Raw genomic sequence first — 25,913 nt, forward strand, 5'->3', positions numbered from 1 at the left:
ATCACCCATTTTTAGCTTTAAAAACCCAAAACAGGTCTTTTAGAACTCAACTATATGGCATGAATAAGATCTGCCTTTAGGGTAGACAGGAATGGATTAAAATAAAAACTGGGGAAAGAGCCATTATGCAAAGGAGCCTATATGTTACTGCTTGGTTATACCTGCAGATTTTTTTTTCCTACCTTGTAAAACCTTTTCACAGATGAAATATATAACAGATTTTTTTTTAAATTTTAAGACAGGGAGTTACTTTTTTTAAAAAAAAGGTGCATTTTAAGAAATTTGTTGTTTATCTATCCAAAATACTTTATGTAGCTTTTTAACATGAAAACTTATTCGTTTTTTTGTTGTTTTGTTTTGTTTTGTTTTGTTTTGTTTTGTTTTGTTTTGTTTTGTTTTGTAATGAAGAAAACAATCTCCCATTCCCCACTCCTGGGAAATATTTTTAATATTTTTATAATTTCTAACTATATGCGTTGGGCTTTTGGATGAACCAATATCTTGGGAGAGGAAAGAAATTTCTCACTATCTTCTTTCCAGACACACTTGGGAAGTCGAGGTGTTTCATGAGCATTTAGGTGTTGAGTGGAGCAATTTTGCCCCCAGAGGGAATGTGCTGAAAGAGAAACCGACTGATAAATCATTGACACCTGGTGGAAATGTTAATGGAGCAGAGACTTTCCTCATATCTTGTTCTTAAACTCTTCTCTAGATGTGTGTGTGCTGCTGGCTGTTTGCAGGCACTGACTCTCTTGACCCAACATACAGTAGTACTGGGAAGCAAAATAGAATTCTTTGAGTGCTCTCCATCTCCTGAGAAGCCTGTGGAAAGACCAAAGATTCCTCAGTCCATAGTGCTTTCCAGGACTTGTCCAAGGATGTCTTCATTCAAAACTATTTACTAATTGCTATCCTCTTTCCAAACCCTGAATTAGAAAAAAAAATATGCAAAACAGGGGGATAGCATCACATTCCTGCATCAGGAATTGTCTTGGAATGAGAGGTATTCATCTAAGACAGCTCTAAATTTAGAGGTCAGAGACTGTAGGCAAATAAAATCTGGGCCATCAATCTTGGGGAGCCAGAGTTTACAGGTGTCAAAGGCAGAAGTAACTCTTATCAACCCAAACCCCTTCTCTTGACATGACAAACAGCGATGACCATAATTTTTTAGAGTGTTCCTTGTGATGTACAGTGGGAAGCTTTTTTCTCAGACTGAGGTGCATCAGCAGTACAATGTTGACTTCAGCATCTGCTGGGTTTATTTCAAATACGTTATTAGGAAGCAGCTGTATTAAAAATTTCAGGAGACTGTATCCTCCTTCAGCTTCCCTGCTGTGGAAGGGTGCTGTGGAAGGGTGGCCATGTAGCAGTGTGCCCCACCTGACCAAATAGCAACTCTTCCCACTTCTGTGTGGAGGAACAGCAACAGAAATATCTAAGAAAAAAAAAACAAACATCACAAGATGAACAAAAATGAAGAATCAACAAACACACTGATTATTAATTTCTGAATTACTTGCTTAAAAATATTTAGGTCTGAGACAAAGAGTTGATGTAAAAGTTATACTCTGGCCTTTTTAAAAACTTAAAATTCTTAAATAATTTGATTCACTTAGATGTTCTAATATCACTTAGTCCCTACTAGTGGGAAATGGAATCTACATAGTAACTTAACTTGCCTGTCAATAAGCTATTTAAAGTAACTAAGGTTAGCTGTCTTAATTTACACCTTTGAATAGACTCCCATTAATTGATTCTCTTGTGGCACCCTTCTACTAAAGCTTCGACACACACATTAAGCCAGTTTTAGCATATATGAACCACTTAATTTATTGAAGTTTCTGCATGCTGCAAGTAAACTTACAGAGTCTAAAAAATGTAGTCCTCACTTGCCCTTAATGTGATGCATTTGGGGATCTCTGCCATTAGAGGATAGAAATTTCTGAGAATACTTCAATAACACTGAAATTAGATTTCAAAAAGGAACGAAGGGGGGGGGTTTAATGCTTATTTTTTTTTAGGAGGCTGCGATTGACAGAAGACGTCACTCTAGATTTGTTTCAGAAAACAGAATCAGTCCCAAAGAGGTCCTATGATGGTAAGGTCATGGACATATATGGTCTGTGTTTGCTTCTTGCATCTTATGTCCCAGAACTTGCAACTAAGAAAAATTGGACTGCCAGTATGCAGTCAAATACTAGATTTAAAATGTCTTCAATTACAATGTAACTAATTTTCATACATAAGAGAAGGTAATTCAGCTCTGAGAAACTATTACCCGTGGTGTTGTGACTTTCACCAAAAGCAATAGATGGGCTGTCACCTCTGCAAATTGGTTTTGTGGAGATACGACATCTTCCATTAGTGGAGGATTACTCTTTCTGGTCTTTGTTCCTTCTGCCTACTCTGCCAATGCAGTTAATGGGTCTGATATCTGAACACAGATGGCACGTTTTAAAGACCAGATATTCTCCTCAAATCCAAAGTCAAGCAAATATTAAGGATGGAAAATAAAATGAGATGGTCTGGAGTGTTAGCTCTTGACAGTAGTTCCCAATATTTGAAGACGGGTTTTATTTCACAAACTGTTTATCTTCTTACACAGGGGCTGTCTCCATCTTCCTGGCATGAAGGACATATGGATGTCCTTGATATATCTTTTGATTAATAGCTAGGAACAATAATAGAGCACCTTGACCTTTATCTTGGGGGGATGAAAACCTGATAATATCATAGGAGGGCTCATCTTCTCCAAATGATACAAAAGACTGTGAGGCAGCAAGCAAAGCAAGAGCAAGGGAAAGAGATATTAATGCCAACTGCAGACTTTGGGGGACAAGGTGAGGAACTAAAGGATGTGCAATATCACAATCAGAGAGTCCTGTTTAACAGTGGGAGCAGAGAAATGCAACTTAGATCATGAAGAAAGGGTCCCTAGGCAGAGGAATGACTGTCTGAGTTTCCACAGTGCTCTGCCCTGGGCCCAAACAGGTTTTTGAAGCAGTGAAGAAAGAGGTCAAGTCTTTTTAGAACTATGTCTAACTCTGGGTATTTCTTTTGCAAAGCATAACTGAATTCGTTTGATTTTTCTACCACATTAACTCAAGAAAATAGAGAAGTATCGTACTATGGTGTTGAACATAGAAAAACTGATGGAGAACAGAAGGTTAGCAAGATACAAAACCATTTTCCTTTAAACATCCGTTTTCTAAACCCAGTGGCACTTCAGAGCTGACAGTTACAGGTAAGTACAGAGGAATATAAACAAAGAATCCCATAATCCAATGAGGATTATCAGGTCAGAATGAAACTAATCTTGTGTAATAGACACATTTCACCTTTTTTAGTGAAAAAACACGTGTTCAGAAACTAAATTAAAAAAAGCTCCCTTCTCCTTTCTCATTAACAGTGAATAAACCAGGAAGAAATTTGCTGAAGCCAGTAACATTAGAAAGAAGGAGATAAAAATATTTTTAATCTCTTTCTGCTATCTGCAACCTTCTCTTGTGAATATATTTGGGATAGTGAAGTCTCAGTTGTCAAATAGTCAGTTTCTTAGCTCTAAATCTTGATTAAAATCTAAAATTTCTCAAGCTTGGTTTATTATCCGTTATTTTCACATAAAAACTTAACACTTCCAGAGATACACTACTTGCAAATTTACCCTCCCACAAACACTAAGCAAGCATTTTTATATACATCCTTTCCTTGCAGCTTACAAGCATTGATTGAGTAATTTCTGTCCTCTGTTTATTTGGTTTTGAAAAGACGTAGGTGTATTTTGCATCTGCAGTCTGTCTTTTAATTCTGTTCTATTGTGTAGCATTTCTGTCATCAGTTTCTCAGTAGGACTGGTTTACATTTTGCTTCCTGCTCTAGATTTTTTTTAAAATTACATTGAGCCAGATTTCCAGCTAATTCATAGTTGTAGCTCATAAATGAACATTCAGATGGTTCTTGAGCACACATTTCTCCAATTAGAAACATTACTTTCCATTAGGGTTGATTAAGTACCTCTGGGTCAAAGATGAAAGAGTTTCTTTAAATTTTCTCCCCAAGAGCAGTTATGTATTAAGATCTCTTCCCTGATTGATTATCCTGGGTGCCCCTACTTAAGTAGGGCTGAGTTCTCTTTTTCATGACTTGTCTGACACAAAACTAGAAGTGGAAGTTGGCTGGGTAGAAAAAGAGGGGTTTGGATTTCTCAAGGTCTGATGTAAAGCCCAGCGTAATCTGTGGGAAGCCTCCCAGCAGTTTCTTACTAAGTTCTGCCTTGACTTTGTGGCACATTCTGGTACAGATAGATGTTAAAATTCCCTTTTACGTTTTTCCATATGTTTTATGAGTTCATGCAGTAAGAACTACTCCAGGAAAAAGAAAAAAAAATTTTTCAAAAATGTCTTCAAATGAAATGTAAGCCTATCTAAGGGTCAGATAATTAACTGCTCTCACCACTTGCATAAGAAGAGTAGAGGTGCTAAAGTTTTGCTGTACTTCTGTGCTAGTTCAAAGAGTGGGGAGTGTGGGAACGTCTCAGAGCCAGTCCTTTCAAGATTTCTGCAAGTGAGAGATTTAGGGGCCCGAGCACTTCCCAGGCTTTGGAAAGTCTCCTGGTATAAATCCTGGTACCGTGGTCACTGGCAGACACAGAGTTACTGAGTGCTTGTCATTTCCGAAACAATATAGCTTCACGTTATGAATTAAAAGTCTGATAGAGGTAAGTAACCTCCTGAAATGTTTATTTAGATAACAGACAAGTTAGGTCCTGAGAAGCAATCAGTGTTAAAATGGTGGATTTTATTACATTCAAGAAAACACTTACATGTTGCAGAAATGACATCTCAGTTTTTCAAATAGCTAGAAATTGCTGAGCTTAATGGGCCCTGGAGTGATGACATAATCACATTTTTCTCTGGTATATAGCCTCTATCATTTATTATTTCAACTACTGTACATTGGAATCCGCTTACTCTGACAGCCCTGCCTCACCACAGGTCAGCTTGATAGCATCAGCTGGAAATGGGTAATAACCAAACTGCTCTGACAGCAGGTTTGGCAAGATAACTTTAAAGAAATGTGCTTTAAAATACACAAAGGTGTGACAAAAAAGAGAATTGAAGCAGTCCTCTCTTGAGTTTTATATGGATCCCTGGATTTTTGATTTCCAGTTGTTTTACCTATCAGATAGTCCCTGATGGGTTTCATTAAAATTCCAAAATATGTCAGACATTCTCAGCTGCTCAGAGACATGGTATTGATGATATGGTGTGTAGTCATGTAGCCATGGATACAGAGTAATCTTCCTTTCTCTCTTTTTATTCTATTTTATTTTTTTAATGGAGAAGCACTGTTTACAAGCCCCAACAAAGTTGCTGAGGAAATTTAGCAGTTCTGGCCCTCAGATTCAAACATCATTTTAAGGGACATGTAAAGACCATTGTCTTTACTTGTAGGGATAAGTACAAACCACTTGTTTGAGACTGTGGAGATAAGCCAAGCTTGTATGGCAAGTGAGCTTTGGAAGAGTCTGTTGTATATTGAAAATGTGGTGTTAAGGGTTTTTGTTTGTTTGTTTTTGTTTGGTTTTTGTTTTGATATGAGATTTTTTCCTAAAGCACTCTCTTCTGCTGTGTTCATTAGACAACACAGTCAGTCACAGTCTTGCTTTCCCACTACCTACTCTCAATGACCTATTCCACCTCCTGTACAGTCTGCAGGAAGCCAGTTCAGTGGACTACAGCATGCAGTGCTGATGATGCTCACACTGCCATGCAGCAGCCGCGACTGTGCCCAAAATGTCTCAGTTCCTCTTCAGCTCCTCTTCCCCACAATGTGCTGCCAGCTCTGGGGGAGCTGCATTCAGCACGGGCACTCAGGGGAAGACAACTTGGAGCAGCTCCTTATGCAAAGCTGAAACCCAGGAAAATAATACTGAACTGAAGTGCTTTCAGTTCATCACAGTCCAGTGTGGTCTTGCTGCTTTTCAGGGCTGCATTTCAGTCTAAACAGGAACCTGGGACTTTGGGCTAGAGGCTGAGGCATGCAAATGGCACAGTACAACTGCTGATGGTGAGCTGGTTCTCTTCAGCCTCATTCAAACTCTGAGACACGTGTCTGGGTAAAGCTGAGCAGTTCTTGAAGAGGCAGGTGGGGCCATCTCCTGTGGGACACAGCTTGGGGAAGCTCAGCAAGTACCTTCCCGATTCAGTGTTCATTGGTATATATACTGACCTCTTTATATTTCTCTACCCTAAACCTCCTCCTCTCCTTGGAAAAGTATGTTGGGGTTTTCTTGATATCTCCAAATTACTGACAGTGGGGAAGAACCGCTTGCCAAGAGAGATCATAGAGAGTTTAGTGTTTTTAGTGGAGCTGAAATAAGAACCAGATTGAGAGCTATGAGCAGAATTGTGTTACTGTCTGTATAGCATTCAGGTAATTTTCTAAAAAGACATTTAGATATCTGGATTCTGCTCTTGTCATCTTACAAGGACATTTTTTACTTCTACTGTTTGTGCTAATTTGTACCTGTTTACTTTAGTTCCCCCAAACCTTACTGTATCTATTTAATCTTTTCTCCTCTCTCCCACTCAGTCCCATAAACCAGCCCAATTTAACTTAGTATGTGGAGTTGTTTTTTTTTCTTTTCCCCATTTCTCCATTCAGAGCATATATATATATATATATATATATATATATATATTTGGCCATAAGTTACCCTTTATTAATGAAATAAGCCAGAGACAACTGCAGAAGAGCCATGTAGATTGTAGATAAGGAATTGTTTTCTCTTTACTTTGTGATTAGCTGCCAGAGTTTGTTACTTGGATTTTATGTTCCCCCCTATCATATTACACTGCAAATTTATGGGCTAGTGAGATTTCCACAATTTCTCCAAAGTATATACTGCTATTACTGCTTCCCTGGTTTTAACCTGATCATTGGATGCCTGTGTTTCTCATTAATTTTTCTGAGGTATTCTGGCTTGCGATTTTTTAAGATGAACTTGATTTTTAATGGGACCCTCAGTCTGCATATTTCTGTTTTCTCTTTAACCCGTCACATATTAATTTTTTTCTTCTCTTCTAGACCCTCATCTACTTTATCAGAAACATCCTGTCTCTGGGTATTAGGGTTTCCAGGCTCAACTATTTTTACAATACTTACTACCTAGTTCCTTTGTCTCCTTTGATTCTCCATCTGCCTCTTATCTGGTGTCTCACCTTGTTTTCTTTCAGCTGATAAATAAATGTTGACAGTGTACTTTTTTTTGTCTTCCATTGTAAGTTTTGCTCTAAACACATTTTTACATTTTTTTCTCTGAAACATAAGGCAACCTGTCACCTCTATGTTATAAATATGTGAACTCCAGGATTTCCTTTGGAATAAATGGAAGCAGCCTGTTTGATATTAGTTCATCAGAATCTGGTTTTAAAAGCATACTGAAAACAAAAAAAAAAAAAGAGGAAAAAAAAGGCTGTCACAACAAGCAAAAAAAATTTAACAAACAACCTTTTCTTTGAAAGGGTTTGCATTCTGGCTGGGTAGAGTATAAGTTAGATATTGGTCTGATAATTACTTTCCTTTAAAAAACCCTATATTTTTAATCTTTAAAATAGTTTGTTGGATCTTTTAACCCCTGATATAAAGTTTTGTCATAAAAACTTGTGACAAGGAAACATATTGCAAAAGAAATCCTACAGGCAACCTGTTAATTATAGAAAGGAATAGAGCTATTAGCATTAACTTACAGAAAAAGAAAAAAAACCCACCTTTTAGTGAAATTTTCCAAAATGTTCTGACCTTTTGAAAAGAAAATTCTGTTCAAACTTTGAGGTTTAATACCAGAATCTCTGTCCTAAACAGCAGTAACTATGAAATAGGGGTTTGTAACCTCTGAGAGCTGACATGAGTTTTATACCTTTGTTCACCTTCTACTACTCTATGTATGTAACATTCATTACAATGACTCCTTTGTCTTTTTCATGAGAACTGAACATGCAGTGAAACCTATTGAAGGATGATTCTCCAGTATTTCATGTCTCATACCTGATTATTTCATTTCCTCAATCAAAATTTGTTTGAAGATTTAAGTAAAAACTCACAATTATCTGTATAGTGGGGAGGTGAGCAGGTCATAATTTGAACAGCTCACCTGAGAATTTCAGTGAGAATGTAATTGTGTAGAAATTTCATTACTTATTTTGAGAAGAAAGAAAGGAAATTGAAATGGTTTCAAACATTGGATTGTGAAAAAAATTACAACAGAACAAATCCTGAAGCAAAGTAAAATTATATTTATGTATTTATATTAATATAGGTAAGTAAATCATACCAAATTAAAAAAAAATACCATCCTGCCTGAAGCTGTTGTATCCATAGATGTGAATAGATGCTGAATACTGTGCTGAATATAGGGCAGGCATTGGTAGAAGTTTTCTCCTAAAAAACATCATCACTCTGGAAAGAAGACGGGGAAAAAGAAAAAATAAAAAAGTTAAAGCAAAGTAAACAAAGTAAAATTGAATAGACTACAAGTGATTGTACCAGGTTTTTAATTAATAAGAACACAGGAGATTGCTAAAATGAGTACATTACCTAATTGTGAATTAATATTATATGCTGAAACATCCCACAAGGGAAGAATTGGATATGCTAATATTGTATGAAAGAGATTGCCACTGGCAAATATTTCACTTTAGAGAATTCTACATTAGGCATAAACTCAGAAAAAAAACAACCCTCGTAATATATGTCATGAAATATTAATTGCCTAGAAGTTGCTAAGGCAAGATAAAAGCTTGATTATACACCTTTGCATCCTTTTGATGATCTTTATTGACCATTGATCCAGAATTTTTTTTAGAAATGCAGTGCATTATTGTATGAGTAATAGAACAGACATTTTGTGGTATGAAATTATTATTCCTAAGCAATAATATCTGAAACTGTAATTTGCCTAGGCCTAATGGGACATTACTTAGAACATCCTAAGGGGAAGATATTTGGCTTTAGAATTTGTTTTCCTCTCCTTGGTTCAAAAATACTGCCTGCCCTCTAGTACCATTTTGTCAAGCTTCTCTGAAAAATGCACCAGTTATTTTTCTTAATGTGAAGAGTGGATGGAAGTGCAGACAGTACTGGATCTGCAGTTTGATGTGTCATACTACAGCACAACTTTTTTTAGTAAAATACTCTGCAGTATCCCAGGAGTAAATGAATACATTTTTACAAATGAACAAAAAAGAGGAAGGAGTTTCTTAACTTTTACATTTAGGATTTAGATAAACTGTTACCCAAAGGAAACAGCACACAAGTTTGCAGTGTTTTGGCCTATGACTGTTCAAGGTACCTAAACCTGAAGGAAATAGCCAACTTTTATATTGTTCCATTAAAAGCAATAAATCTACCTTTATTTACTTAAACATTCAGTAGACTCTGGGGAACTAGATTCAATTTTCATACTTATGAAGACAACTTAAAATAATAACTGTTTTCTTGAACTGAAGTTAAAAAAAATCTCTAAAAGCAAAACAATGCTCCTCCCAACTGTATAGAAAATGACTGCAACATAGAGACACAAATTTTTGGGTTAACACAAAGGTAGATGGTATATCTTGGAGAGATTTATTTTCATCAGACACAAATACCACCCTTTGAGTGTTGCTAGTCAGTGAACTAACTTATGTTTGGTTCAATTTTTTTAGTTCCATTGGAGCCATTGTGGTGGTTATTATCATTTCTACTGAAGGACTTGCTCATGCTTTTCTCTGGCTGACCAGTTGCCAAATGAAAGGTTGATTTCATACCTTCCCTTTGAATGTGAACTCAAATTGGTAGATTATTGTCAAAGCTTTTTTCTTAACATATGATGAAATCTGTTTTGATCTTAACGTTCAAGATGTATAAAATGGCAGAGAAAGGCCTTTAGCTGCTGCAAACTGGAACAGATCCACTTATTGCTGCAAAGAGTTTGTAGAGTTTTCAGCAGAATGCAGCTTAGCTACAGTTGACCTATTCCATCTGTAGTCTGCTTCCCAGTTGCCTTGTATTCAAAATCAAGAGTGCTCCTGAACAGTTGCTCACTCTGGAAATATCAAGTGTGTGAGTGAGAGGTTTGTCTTGTGTTTTAAGTGGGAATTTCTGAATAATGATTTCAGCCTTGTGTTTGGACACTGCACATTTTTATTGCTGGCTCAGTGCTATTTAGCATATTTTCTTCCATGATAGTATTTCTTCTGAGATGCTGCTGCTGCTCCCATTCTCCTGGCTTCTTTCATTCTCTTGAAGATGGTATATGACAGTTTACTGCATCTTACTGCTTTGTTCCAGCCACTCCATCTTCCAGGCCTGAGTAGTAGCAATCACTACAATCTTCATAGTGGCTTATTAAATAATGAGTAAACCTGTTTGATAGTGCCTTCAGAGACCCGATTCTGAGCAGCTTACTAAGCATTTTACAAAGCATTATAGATAAGCACTTCTTTATCTTTCAACTTTCTGATTAAGTGCATTTAAAATACCTTTCTCAAAAAGTACAGTTAAATGTAGAAGGTAGTGTTCTGCATTTCTGGTTGCACGCTCAGTAAAGCTTGACGATGCAATGTAAATATGGTCAGTGCAGGAAGTCTGGCACTATTAAATGGTTTCCTAGAACTGGGTGTGGAATAGGATTAGGTGAAAAACCAAGCAAGGACATATAGATGGCTGTGACTTCTTTGTTTGTATTCAAGATAGAATACAGTCCTAATATCCCTGTTTGTGAAAGAAATGCAAATAAAGTACGCCTGAATATTCTGCACTGTCAGATGCAGCCAGGGCATTACCTGGGAAAGTACAGGGTAATTTCAGTTCTCTAACACAACTGTCTGTGCCAGCTGGGACTTAGTTTTTCTTAGCACCATGGCAGGAAAATGTGAACCCAATCTGTATCATCTAAAACCACCTTGAGGGACTACTGTGCCAGCCTGTCTGAAGCATTTCAGATGTATCTGACTTTTTTTTTCCTGAAATGTTCATTAACACAATTGGGACAAATGAAAGAGGGGAAAATGCTGAAATTACTAGATTAATTCTTCATAAAAATTGTAAGAACTAATGTAGAACAAAACAGCGCATATGTAAGGGATTTCAATAGTACAAAGAAAAGTGAAGGTTGCTGCAGTTCAGAGGAAATTAATGCCTTGGATATGGTTTGGGAGATGCTAAAAGGTAAGAAAAGGGGAAGATGGAAAGTTGTCTTGATTCTCATCTCATGCTGCTCAGTGGTGCTTTGTCTCAGGTTTTTAGGAGCACTGTTCTTAGTAAACCTGGTCTAACTTGCCAGTGACCACAATTTTCTGGGGTCACACTGACCTACAGCTGCCCTGAAGCCATGAACGATGAGTAAGTTGCGATGATTTTTTCCTTAGCCTGGGCCTGTGCCAGCAAAGGTTTTGTGAGACCTAAAAACCTGGTCCTCACTGAACATGAATTAAATGTGCCTTTGTCACTCTGACATACAGTAAACACTAACAAACAGTAATCATTATATATGTGATAATCTGTGTCACAGTTTAAACCAGAAATTAATGTCTACCACCACTTTGTGCAACGAGGAATTTGTTTAGCCTTATGATTTTTTATTTAAAACAAGAGACTTTCCTGGATGAAATGATACCGTCTTCCAGGAGCTGGACTCTCAGACACTATCCAGTAGAAGTCTAAGTTGATTCTAGCCAACCCCTTATGGCAGGATATCATCACATGAATCCACATGCAAGCTGGAAACGGAATTTGAAGTTTGCTTTCAGCGGCTAGCTGAGTGGCTGTGCAAGGTTCATTGGAAAGGATTGTGGAAACAAATTCCAGTGCAAAGGATCTGTGTCTTATTTCAGGTCTTGCCTATACTTGTGCTTCGTATAGCCTAATCCAAGTGCAGCCACTCTGGCATGTTATAATCTCCTGAGCTATAAACATAACTAAACATGGAAAAGGGATGTTTGTACCTATGTCTGTAGCTATTTTTTGTACCTATGTTTGTACTGTGTTGTACCTACTGTTTTGAGGGGTGAAGATTGTTGGAGGGTATAGGAGAACCCAAATTAAAAAATATGCCACAGAATATTAGGAGTCTGACTCAGTGCATTGGTACAATTATCTACCTTAAATGGGAAAATCTGTGCAAAGATGGGATTTGCATTGAATCACCTCACAGGTGGCAGTATTTTTCTGAGTAGATACTGCTGGCACAAATACCTTAGGATTTGGCAAACAAGCAGATGGAAAAAAATTAGTATTTATAAGGTGTCTGTAAGGATGTTGACTACAGGGGGATAATTATGGTTGTAGATTGTCACGGGTAGTGAATTGAGACCATGTGTTCCCTTAGAGTTCCCCTACAGCAATGTCCCTCACCTTTTATTCCTGTGTAGATACATAATGTCACTGGCATAACTAGTGTTCCTGCAGGTGCAGCACAGGCTGGCAGCTAAAATGTGTCTCTGTTTTCTGCCTGCACAGCAGCCACTCAGACGGGTGTGCGGCTCATCACATTTGTTACCCTGGTATGGGTCGTAAGCACTAAAATATGCCAGAGTAAATTGTTCAGGTGGTGCCTGTGCCTGTAAAATGATGGTCAACCTTTGAAAATAAACTCATGGAAAGCAGGCTATGTATAGAAAGCCGTTTCTTTGATGGATTTTAGCTGCAGGGGGAGGATAAAACAGGCCCTTACCTGTAACTGTGTAGTGTAGTCATTCCTGTAAGTGAAACTTACTTCTGTAATCTCACAAAGACCTGAACACTGTGAAGGCAAAATCAAAATGCTAGCAGACAAGTTGTCCTCCAGTTTATTAGGGCTCATTCCCAGGAGGGCTACATTCAATTATGTTTTCCAGTGGTTTGCCAAAAGAGCTTCACAGTTAAGCCAGCTGAGTTTGCATTCAGATTTTCTACTTTAAGTTACAAATGTCTTGGTTTTCAAAGCTTTCCAGCTGACCTGAAGTGTCATGCCAACAGTACTACAGCTAATTGAATATATATCTCATTTTTCATTTTTGCAGCTTTACGGACCATTTCCTTATTAAAAAGGTGTCTGTTTGCACAGGAGCAGACAGGAGAATGAAGCAGCAGGAAAATCTCTATAACATGACGTTGTCTTTTTCTTTTGTTTTTGAGCTTGGCAGCTGGATACTTCTGTTAACTCATATTTATCTTGCACTAATGTAATAATTGGGAAATGAGTATGTTGTTTCAGCAGAAGTACCCTGCAGTTCAGTGTAAGAAGCTCTGTTTGCCTCAAGGCTGTGCTCTGTTCTGTGCTTATAGTGTCGTTTGTGTATATATATATATATCCCTATAAAATCTGAATAGATATTTGCAATGATTATCAGCAAAGCACAATTCTGCAAGGATTGAGTTAGATAAAAATCTGAGATAATTCATAGATAATCAGTGCACGTGCCTTAGATTCTGGAGTTTGGTGCTATGTGGGTTCTCAACGAGGGGTACCATTTTCCATTGCAATTTCTTTCCACTAAAGAAAATGATTACTAACGCACAGTTCAAAGGGAACTTGAAAGTTTCTTTTCTTGTGGATTGCAGAAACCAGTGCAGACACCAAATATTTGCATTATGCTCCATGTTGCTTTGTAATTTATATTCCCTTGAGCTATTCTGCTCATACAACAGCTGAGGAAAAGTGTATGTAAGGCAAGGTACACTTTGGAGCTTGGTAGAGGTAGTGCGTGGGCCTGAACACTAAACAAGCTTATTGAGATATAATAATATTGCTGTTCAATAAAGTTTATTGAAGTAGAAAATAAGTTAAGTCTCAGCACTTTTTCAAAACTACCCTGAATGCAAGCTAATTCCCACACAACACATGCAGTATTGACTCCCATCTCTCATTTCCCAGATTTCATAGATTTCATATGCTCCAAGTGGCATTTTAAGCATTTACTTTCTGAAAAGTAAAAATGCTTTAACAAAAAGGGGTGAAAAATTAAATATTACTGCTGTAATATTAAATTAGGAACCTAACTTTCTGTTGCCCTGGCTTATGAAAATGACCCCAAAGAGTCAGTGTCCCCTGTATTGAATGGTCTTATTGTATTTGGTATGAGAAATGCTTTGATCCATGTGGAACTTTACTGACTGTGCCCCTCTGACTCAGTATTGATGTGGTATGCAGATATTTGGAGATACTGAATGAATAGAAGCATGATCAAAGAGGCAGGAATGGCCTAAGACTGCCCTCAGTAGGAGATCAGGTCTTTGAAGAGGCTTAGAGGGCTAAAAGGTGTTCCTGGTATCTTCAAAAGAGTAGGTGTGTCCAGTGTCTGTGAGAGGAGAGGGAAGAGTCAGTGAATACACTAGTTTTGATTCTGCCACCGACTTGCATTTCTGGTCAGTGAAGCAATTGAGCAAAATAGACTGTCAGAAATCCCTGCTTCAAGATCCTAAACCAGCTAGATACCTCTGGTTTTGACAAAACAACCCTCTTGCCCGGAGGTTCTGAGCTCCTCCAGATCTACAGCTTTTGCTCTTGCTGGCCTCAAAGCAGCTGTGACAGATGAACTGAGTAGGGCTGTCCAAAGGGTCAGTCTTCTATCTCTTGGAAATCACTGTCAACATTGCAGTTTTAGGCAAGCAAAATGTTGAATTTTTGTGACTAAACAGCATCATTTGAAAAATATGCTAATTCTTTAATTGGTTCTTTAATTTCTTGCACATGTTTTCAGTGACCCTTTGGCCAAGCCTGCTATCCAAGGGGCAGATTGGCAGACTGAAATACTCGCATTTGATGAGGTATATTAAGTGAAGCCCTGTATAAGCTGATCAGGATATATCACAGAGTATGTATTGAAGATTATCTGCTAGCTACAGAAGAAAAGATTTTTATAATTATTGCAGTACTATTTCCAAAGGAGATAAAAGGGTCGTATCAGATTTCAAGTCTCTTCTGGGCAGGATCAGATGACTTTTTGGCACCTAATTCAGACTTCACCCTGTTTGAAGCAGTAAACATGTGGTGGGACTTTCTGGAAATAAGATGGACTTTGGAAATAGTTGTGTTATTACTTAAGTATTTGCAAGCAGGCTCTGTGTCCACAGTTGGGAATTGTTCCTGTCAGCTCATACAGATGACTTGCAGATTCTACTTTTCTTCACCCTCCAACACACAAAACTCCTCAAGGTAGAGGTTACACTCTGGAGTTTTTCACATTCACCTTCTTTTCACATCTTTTCTAAAACCAAAGAGCTGCTTTGCTGGAAATGTTGAGGTGATTTGGTCTCTTATCCAGTGTTCAGGAGCTATTTGCACCTGTAGCGACAGAAAAAAATTCTCCCTCTTAAAAGACAACTCTCAGGTTGTCTAGTGAGGCTTTGTGGGCTTTGATTTTGAAACAACCAATAATCTGCCCGTGGGTTGCCAATTTTGGAGCTAGTAGTGCAAATATTTACCTGAGTATTTCTACAGTAATGTCAACATCAAATAAGAGGGAAGTGTTGGTGCAGGTAAGGCTGGGTTAGGAATGAGAAGCCTGGACAGTTATGACAGCTGAACTGATCCTCTTGGCCATTTTCATTTCTCTAAGCCCTTCTACTGAGGGCTGTCAAGCCCTACTGATCACGTCATATTGAGAATATTCAGCAAACCAGCACTGGTAATCTTGAGAGAGATTATTCTAGTGGCAGGGTTAGAGTGGGTAGTGCCTTGGATTTATGTGTCCAGGTGAGCATGGGGACAAAGGAAGATAGTTCACTAGGCACCAGCAGTGAGGCACAAAGGAGAGAAAACTTCAAAGGTGGAGGGTGAGCTTTCGTTGGAGATTGTTTTAAGAAGCATTTATATCAATAGTTTACTGTTAATAGTAAGTTCTAGCAATAGATCAATAGTTGTTTTATCAAGTATTTTTTTATTCTGTGCTACCTTTGGTAGCAGCACAGAATAAAAAGAAAATAGAGAATTTTTTCTATATGCAGATACACAATTGCTGAGGTCTGTGTGTGAGATAGAATTCTCTAAAGCATTGGGCTTTATTTCAGAGTCCAGATACAACATTCTTATGTGTTCTGGCACACTGTGACAGATACTATACTGTTTTGGAGAAAGCAAGTCTGTTACAATGCAATGGGGTAGGGGATGACATTGATTTACACATATGCATAATGAAGTATGGGCAGTATTTGATTACTTGTGAGCCACTCGCTTGTAACCAGAACACTGCAAGCTTTGTTCACATAAATTACCTGTCTGATTCACATCCAAGATGTGTCTGTAATATCAAACTCAATCAAAAAGGGGAGGAAAAAGTGCTTTTTTTATTTTCCCCTCACTTTTCATCAATCTCAATATATTTCAAATCTTATTACCATGCTCTCTTTCAACAGTCCAGGACCTGAACAGGAAAAATAATCCAGATTAGAGACTTTACATAAAAAACAGGAAAAAATCACTGTAGTCTTCTTCTGTCAAAATATTTTGGTTATGGTTAACCAGAGTGTGGTAGAATCTAATCTTTGTATAGTCAAGTATTGTACCCAAGAGGAAGCCTCTGCCTTGTTTTTGATATATTGCACCACAAGTTTTGTTTCCTTATCCTTCAAGGGCATCCATTTCTTACAATATGTTCCAGGATTATTTGTAGGATATTGTGAGGCATTCTACTTTCCATACAGATCGGTCTGGCTGTGCTAAGTGGTGAACATGGATAGCCATGCTGGAAGCCTGAACCTGAGGAGTCTGTGATGTGGACTTATTTGATGTCAGCCAGAGGCCATCACCCAGTGGCCCAGAAAAGAAGAGATAAGAATGTCCTCTGCAGGTGAAAGACCAGTTTTCACCTTGGCAAGCCCTGCAGACCATCAAGACACAGTGTGTCTTCTCATTCAGCTGGAGACAAAAGCTGATAGGGGAAGTAATATCATGTACTAAAGCAACAGGTATCCCTGGAAAAGGAAAAAAGACAAGCTTTGGGAATCCATGTCTGTTCATCAGATATGACAAGTATCAAAATCCAAGCTAAGAATACCTGAAAATCTTGTTCTCAAGGACTGCATGAAGAGCTCCTTTAAACCTTGTGTAATCACTCGAAAGCCTCGAAATGGGTTACACCTTGATGATACAGAGCATAAAGATACAACTTCTTGAAATTTCCACTCGACATATTTCACCATCTCCTTACCTTTCCCTCCTATTCCCCAAGAAGCTCAAGACATTAAACATGGCTCAAAGCAAAAATACTGAATTTCTTAATATGCAGAGTTTGGAAGTTGCCTAGACTAGAAGCTCCTCAGAGCACTCAGCTGTTTAATGCTCTCCCAGATGACACATGCCTCTTACAGCCCTTTGGAAAAACAAGATTTGTACTTGAAAGCCTGTGTTGTGGATTAGCCATGGGCTTGAATTTCAGGCATAGGAAAATTGCACAAAAAAGATAGGGGCTACATCTTCAGGGAGAGGTAGAGAAGGAAAGGAGGAAGGCAAACCAGTCTTTAACATGGGATAAGTTACAATAATCACTGTAATGTTATCAGGTATTAGATGAGATTTGATTAGAGGAGAAGGACATAATTCATTTTCCCTTGCTGGTACTGTCAAACTGCAACATTTCAATATGTGACCTTGATCTCACTGTATTTTAGCAAGGTGTACCGGGGAACTTGTCATCCAATATCACCTGGGTAGGGTGGCTTTCCCATGAACATCAAGAAAAACCTTCACACAGAGCTGTAACTTTTCTGGGAGTTACATCAGTGGTCTCCTAACTCAGGTGTACTCAGTCTCTGGACAATAGCTATCTGTAGGCAAACTTTCTACTGAATAAATGTTGCCTATCGGAATGTATCAATCCCTTACTCGTATGATTATGGTGTCATATAACACTATATTTTTTCCAGAACATATCCTTCTGTCAGAGATCACAGGAAGCAGATATGTGTGTCCTGCTTCTAACAGAAGAAACACACCATTGCCCCTGTAAGAATTATTCTTGAAGTTATAGGGTAATATATACCGGATTTCTCAGAGCTCAGATGCATACAGTACATGTTGGAATGTGTTTTCTTTCCATCCAGTGTTTCCCAGAGGGATGTAAAACACCCAAACACTTGTGAAAAAACAGTGACTTTCAGCATTTGTCCAGTAAACCAGAACAATGCCAGCTCCTAATGGAATGAAGCTAAAGTACACAAAAACATTCTTCTGCATCTATTCCTGTGGGACAGAGTAATGATGTCACTGACAGTTACCACTATGTTACCTGCTTTTTATATGTGGGAGTATTCTGCATCTTACCTCTATGTTTCCTGGTTTGGAGAAGTGTGGATTTCATTCAGTAAATACTGAAGTAGCACTTGCTGCCAGTGGCCCCTCTTTTCTCTTTGAACCGCCCGAGTTTTCAGAAAGCAGGAGCAAACGGACTTCCTTACATGTGTTCACCTACATATATAATGCAGGAGGTCTGCTAATTCACTTGGTTCATTTCAGTGTATTTCTGAATTTATGGATTGAGATATAAATATTCTGTCCTTTCTGCAAGGCTACTAAGGCTGGAAATGGGCACATTTCCCCTTATTCTTTATTTTTCACAGAGAAGAATAAACATACTGAAATATTGTAGCTATGGAAAGAACATAGGTTCTTGTGTGTATCTGGTCTCTTCTAGCTGTCCCTCTACCAGGGAGGATGAAGCAATTCATTTCACATCCACACCCCCAGCCTCCCACCAATTTTTTTCTATCTGTTAAAGGGATAAATCTTCCTCACTCAGTCTACAGTAAAGTTAGAGTCAATTACAAACTGTCTATTCATGTGAGTGCAACCCTTTGAAAATATGAAGTGCTGTAAGTGCTGAGTGATTTCACACTCCTTTTTATGAGCACAGTCTTTTCTGCTGATCTATAAACATCATGTTTCTGTTGGTCATAGTGAATGAAAAACAACATTTTGCAGCAGCAGCAGCAGTACGTAAAAAAAGATACGTGTGCTACCACAAAAATCTTAATGCTCAAAAATAATTTAGAAAATTTATAATATGGGGTAAATTATGTGATTTTGTGTGGGGTTTTTTTGTTTTAGAATGAGTCTTCCCCTGAAATAATTGAAATTCTATTACAGATTGAATTTGTGAACACAGCACTTGTAAAATTTATTCTGTTTTATGTATTAAATTTGTTGAAAAAATATTACGTGGTTCATCTTACCTTTGATTTGTGACCTTGATCATCATGTGTCTTTACAGACTCATACTCCGATAGTCTTATTTATGGACAGACTTTACCTCCACGAGGAAAGCAGGACTACAAGTCCAGTCTGATTATCTGTCCTGTCCAATTTAGCCTCAGCCTATTATCTTGGGCTCCCTCTGCTTTTTATTTCCCCTGGATCCTCACCTCTGTTCTAATTTTTTGAAATGCTGTTAGGCTGCTGTGTCATTTTCAACAGGAGACTTAGAGTATAATCTGAAAAACTTATCACCTTCCCTCGTTTCCTACCTGTGGGGAATTCAGTTGAAATTGGATCTGGAAATAAACCAGGTATGCTTTTATTTTTGCGGAACTACAAGGCTCTTCAAAAATATAAACACTCATCTTCAGTTCCCAATAAATAAACTTAGCATGGCAGGTCTGCTTAATGTGTGCCAGAACACAGCTAAGAAATAGAAAGTCTTTGAGTTTTAAATCAATAATGTTTTTTTCCTAGCCAGTAATCATAAGACAAGATGAAACATTAAGTATCTCTTTCAGGAGCAGATAGGATTCATTCCGCACGTCATCCATCTTTTACCTCACATAAAAAAAAGATGGTTGCACAAGACAAATTCAGAATGGTTATGGGCACTCTGGCCTACAAGAATTAAATCAAAATAACATCTCTAGTAATTTGAACTTATTTGAACAATCTGGATAAAAATGAGGCATGTACAGAGGCAAATTTGTAGTGGACAGAGAGTGGTGGAATAAAATGTGTGGGTGTGGATGTGGAGGGGTGGAATCAGATTACTGATGAATCCATATCCACCCTGTTGATTTGTGAGCATGTTTTTTGAAGAGGACTGCTTTATAGAACTAGACTTCCATTCTCAACTCTAAATTTTTCATCTTTGAAAAAGTTTTACTTTGCCTTAACAAGTGTTAACAGGCTGGCAACTAGATAGGTCTAGTATAATTTTAGATCTCTAAGGGTTTTTTTTAACATGATTCTCCCTGTATTACTGGAGATCCAAAACGAAACAAACTTGAAAACCGGAATCAGGCAAATACAAGGCAGATTCTAGGTAAAGGCTTCTTCAGTAACATTAAAAATCCCATTTTTCAATCTGAATTTTTGTTAATAAAGACTCTGGGAAGGATTTTTATATGAATTGGACTTGGTATCTTGGTTTGCTGAGGTTGAGCACATAATTTGAGGACAGTCTTGTAAGCAATTATTTATTTATTACAGGGAAAGCCATTTGAAAATCTCAGTGGCCATGTATAGGCCTAGATATCCACCTTTTCATACCATCTGTGCTCACACTGGAACCTACAAAGTCTGAAATATTTGAGGTAGTGTGGCACAGATCAAGCTGGATATGTGAATCTGTATCTGAACATCAAGGAGCTCAGTGTAGGTTAATTTGCCCATTTAGAACCATTTAGAACCATGAATGAAACTACTCTGAAATTTGTGCTGCTTCTGAGACCCATGTAAGACATAACGAGCTGCTCGAGGCATCTCTGCACACTCACCAGATGTGGTGCCAAAACAATCACATTAATGACACAAAACACTTCAGCTTAAAAGATAAAAATTATCTGCAAAACTGAAAAGATTCTTTGTATCTCAGTTTTTCCACCTGTAGACAATCAGTAATATGTAAGTATTATGTAAAGTAGTGCTGGACACACAAATGTATGAAATGGCTATTGACGACCCTCATGGAGCCTCATGAATTTCAAGATGTATATGATGGGGTTTTATGGTTCAGAAATGTCATTCTCTATTGTAACATTTTTGTGTCACTTTTACTTAGTGGCAATGATGGGCTGAGAAAAATAAAAGGTGAGTCTGTTGGTAAAGAGTTTTAAAAAAATTTCTAAACACTCCAGCAAGCCATCATTTACTCCCAACATACGCTAAACTCATCCAAATTAGCATAAATAAGTTTGGAGCTGCAAAATATAAGGACAGAGTCAAACAAAGACCCAGATGCAAAATGAAACAAAGCCTCCTTGGGCAGGAAAACCGAATCAGATATGGTGAAGCTACACTACAAAGAATTTAGTATCCCAGAGACGTGTGACAAAGTGACATTTGTATTCCACTGACCACAACAGAGAGAAGGAAATTTAGCATGTGCTCCACTTGCTCTTAATTGTTAGTCCAACAAGTCAGGAGAATAAAAAACATCTAAAGCAAGGCCTCAGTTCTGCCACGGGTATGTGTGCTTGAGTCTGCCTCCATCCAATTGCTTGGTAAACATCTTAGGATAAAATCCCAAGCTGTCATCCAGGCACTGAGCTCTGATAGCTGTTTTCAGAACTCTGATTTCCATTTCTATTATTAAGCTTTTAATCCTCTATCTCTCTATAGGTTATTACCCAAAGTGTACTGCAGGGCTTTCAAGTCCTTGGGTACAGCCAGAAAGTGGAAAATTTCTAACCATTGCTAACCTGTCTCTTGAAAAATGGAGTTTATAATTTGGAAGCAGTGATATCTGGATCAGAAATCTTTTCCCAGCCAACAGCCCTGTGAAATAAAGAGAACTGCTTTCAGACAGGGTAGAGATCAGAAAGGCACACTACCCACTCATTTCTGAACCACTACCAGTCTCACGTTTCTGTCTCTATGGCAATTCATAAACCAAGCTGGAGTCTGGTGCAAGGACCAGTCAGACCCTGGCCCCAGATGTGCTGTGGGTAAGGGTCCCTAGCATCAATCAATACTACTGTCACTCAGTCATAAGACTATTATCTATTCCAGTGATTTCTGTTATCGTTTTCCCCCAAAGTGACAGCATACTGTAATTATAATTTGGTGTCTAAACAAGAAAGAGTCAGTTATCATGGGATGTGTGTAAATGAATTAAAATTGGGACAAATTTACACATTACAGTGGCATTGAGGTCTGGAAAGCAATGGGTTTTCTAATCCTGTCCCAATTCCTCTATTAGATGTTAAAGGTACTGCAAAAATTGAGTATTGAATGTGCAGAAAACAGTGGTTTGCTTTAAATCAGTATGTATTTTTTGACCTGTTCCTTTCTTCACCAAAGTACGTGGAAGTTTTGCCATTGATTTCAGCAGCAGTCAGATCAAGCCCTTTGAGATGAAATGTGTCATTACATGCACACTCTGCCACTAAGGTTAAGTGCACTTTCATCCTTTGATTGTTAAAAATCCATACTTTATTTGATTATTGTCTTTTAACAAAATCACTCTTGCTGTGATGCATTTATATTTCTAATGTTATTAAGAACCTCAAAGAGTAGGTAAATTGGCTGTGTTTTTACCAAACTCACTTCCATTTCAATCTGAAACCTGACTGCATTTTGCAATACAGCAGACAGCACAAGCTGACATGAAAAAGATAAGCTTTGTAACAGAACAAATTTTAGCTCTACATAGAATATAGTAAGGAGGGAAAAAAGGAAAAAGGAAACTCAAAATGAATGTATATGAATCTTTCTGAAAAGACAGAAACTTTTCCTTTCTCTCTATATCAGCATTTTTGAAGGAAGGTAATAGCAATGTTATTCTATTTTAGCAATTTCTTTCAGATAGAATTTTGATTTTTTAAAAAAGAGATAAGCAAACGTTTTTAAACAAAGTCAGTGCAGTCACAATCACAGCTTGTACTAGAATGCATAAAATCTTTTTACCTCTAGAGCTGGGCTTGCAAAGTGCAATTGGTGAATAACAGAAGCTGGGAGTGCTTTGTAAAAATTAACCATAGGAAAAATTTATTTATATACACATATGTTGCTTGTTATATCACCATCTTTTTTCTTTATTTGTTGTCTGGAAATATCTATGATATGATCTCAATCTGAAATAACAAATGTAAACATAACAAAGCCAATGTCTAGACCGTACTGGAAAGGAATATTTTTCTTGTGACCTTCCCTTGTGTGCCCTTTTTCTTCAAGCAGAAGTTCTAGAAATTATATAACTGCCTCATGTGTTAATAATATTCATCTCATTGAGTTGTGTATATTTTGTAAGTCCCTTTTACATCTACAATTTTTTATAGCCTGTTCCCCTCTCCATTTTAATGACATCCATCAGTATCCCAAAACATAACCCACAATCAGCCATTTATTCACTCTTATTCGCTTTGTGTAAATATTCACAAGAGCACGAGGGAATAACTTGTAAACTGCTTGCAAAAGTCTGACAATCTTCATCCGGTAATGATTCATGAAAGTCTAAAGCTGAGATGGTCCATATCTTTCCTATCACAGCATGGGGCAGCTGGAAAGGTGCAATTAATCTTTAAGATATCATTTCAGTATCAAGATAACTCTGAGATTACTAGATGTGAAGAATGGTATAGCCCTTGGTATAGGCATGCCAGAGCATTTTATGACTATCCCTGCCCCTAGCCAATACTCTTCTGTGCCTTCCTGAGGACCCTGAAGGACCATCTACATAGAGTGATGCTGAAATCACAGGCAAGCTCAATGCCTCTTGCTGTCCTCCAGCTGGAGGTACGACTCTTACAGTCCTGCTGCTGAACAGCACGGTATGAGTGCTTCCAGATAGGTCTCGGTCAATGTCATCTAAGTCAATGCAGACTGGTTTTGCCTGGAATAGAGACTCCTCTTGTGCTCCCTTCTTTGCTGGCAGTGCTGGGATGATAACCCTTGGCAGAGGTCAAAAACGAACACTAAAGGAGCAGTAGTGTTTTAAGCTGGCAAATGGTTTGGAAAACGAATGTCTGCCTGTGGCTTTACGGATACTCTGGGAGCATTTAGATCAACAGTGGGAGAACATTGGAGAGCGACTGTTGACAAATAGAGCAAAATTAGGCCCAGTACAGAAGAGGTATGTGAAGAATTCTAACCTTTTGTAAAGCATAATGTGTCCTTGAAATAGAATATCCTGTAGAGGCCATTAAGCAAGATGTGAGCCATAAATCTCTTTGTACTCATTCAACAAAATAATAGTACATTCATAAAGGAAGGGGCAGGGGATTTTGAGTAGTCTGAAATGTCTTAAATTGTGGTATTCTTTTCACATGTCTTGCATTTGGCATTGACGGGGAAATAATTTGATTGCTGTCAAGAACCCTCCATGCCCCGTCTCTCATTCCAATGGAGGAAAAGTATTTGTTTTGCTGCTCAGAGTGCAGAAATGTCTGAGCTGTTCCCACATGTTTACCCCATAGAGAGCTACTCTGTACTAGGTAGTACCACTACAAAGCAAAATGCATCTCAGGACTACTCTCACTGTGTCACAAGAAACTGAGCAAAATTTGCATCACATGCAACAGGATTGAATTACGAATGCAATCTGCCGCGTGTGCATTGTAGCAACAATAACCTCCCACCCTGTATTGCTTTCACTGTGAAATGAATGTGAGAAAGATTATAAACTTGCTCAATTTTCAGAGAAATATGTAGCAATTTATAAATCTGTTTTGAAATGAAGCTGAGTTGAACTTTCATCCCACCAAGACACTCTGGGTGGTTTCAGCTGTGTTTCTCTTTTATTTTTCCTGTTACAAGCCTGCAAATTCAAAATAATAGAGTTAGAAAAACGCATTTTTCAAATATATAAACAAGCCTATACATGCCTTTTGCAGACCGTGTCACCTTCTCTGTATCAAAATACACAAGGAAAACTAAACAGCTTTCAGACTTGTTTTAGGCTGAGTAATTAGTGTTGAGGTGCTTGTCTGTGCTTTCAGAATCTTTGTAAGCACATCACCAGCTCAATTTGACTTGCTTTTATTGAAATATTTCAACAATCTATCAAACCTTGGTATGTGTTTCACAAATAACAAATAACTCTGCCATTGTAAAGAAAAATTCCATATTTCCTTCTGTATGTGAGCTATGATACTTCAAAAAACTAGACAAATATTTACTTGCTTTATAATTTAAACTTTGCCATTTGTTTAAAGGATGGAACTGTCTGGTTTTGCTTTTTCACTATGTTGGACCTTTCTGAAATTATTTAACTATTAAAATCTCTCAGAAGCTCTGACCAACACTTAGCTGAATGTATTTCCAGCACACCAAATCAGGTGGCATTAGCAGCTGTGCAGGATTTCTGAACAGTTTTGCACATATTTTAATCAGGTAACTCACCATTTCCTTCTGCCTGAAGGGATCAATAAAGGAAGAAAGCAACAGAATAGCCGGACTCAAACACAACTATTTTCTGGGAAAGTTGCATGTTAAATCTTCATTTTGTGAAGTAATCTCTTGGTCACAGACTGCTTTACAGATGCTAATAGTTTTTCAGGTTTCTGCTGCCATACCTTGAATACATTATGGATTACAGGAACCAATAAATACACATTTGTGCCAATACATCCTGAAATTGCATTCTGTAGCTTAAAAGCGGGGGGAGTGTACAGAAAAACAATTAAGTTTCTTTCATTGCTTCTAAACATTTTCCATGAAGCCACAAATAAGACTGACCAGCCTGAATCAAAGAACTGGATATGTTCCTGGGTTCCCCCTAAATCTTTCTGCAGTTGTAATATAGGCAATAAAAACGGTAATCTTCAATTTATTGCACATCCATGTTTACTACATTAAAGACCCTTCTGCTAGAGGGGTATTTTTAGCTTAATATTCTGACCTAGAATCTGGAAACAATTAATGTTGTTCATTGTTCAGCTTTTGATAGACTGCTGCACTTCAGTGATACAGTCTGAAGTGAAACTGCATCTTGAGGAGCTAAGGTAAGAAAGAACACAGTGCACAAAAA

At 37.8% G+C, this 25,913-nt stretch overlaps 1 long non-coding RNA gene across 1 annotated transcript in view; it reads left to right on the forward strand.

Annotated features, from left to right (window-relative positions):
- The window catches only part of LOC148225163 (uncharacterized), a 117,998-nt gene that overhangs the window by 23,658 nt on the left and 68,427 nt on the right, over nucleotides 1-25,913 (forward strand). The window contains exon 2 of the long non-coding RNA XR_015799017.1: nucleotides 2,025-2,101. This is a non-coding gene — a long non-coding RNA (uncharacterized LOC148225163). The remainder of the gene's footprint in view (nucleotides 1-2,024; nucleotides 2,102-25,913) is intronic.

The sequence above is a fragment of the Sturnus vulgaris genome, chromosome 1, assembly GCF_052056855.1.
Source record: "Sturnus vulgaris isolate bStuVul1 chromosome 1, bStuVul1.hap1, whole genome shotgun sequence".
Taxonomy (NCBI): Eukaryota; Metazoa; Chordata; class Aves; order Passeriformes; family Sturnidae; genus Sturnus; species Sturnus vulgaris.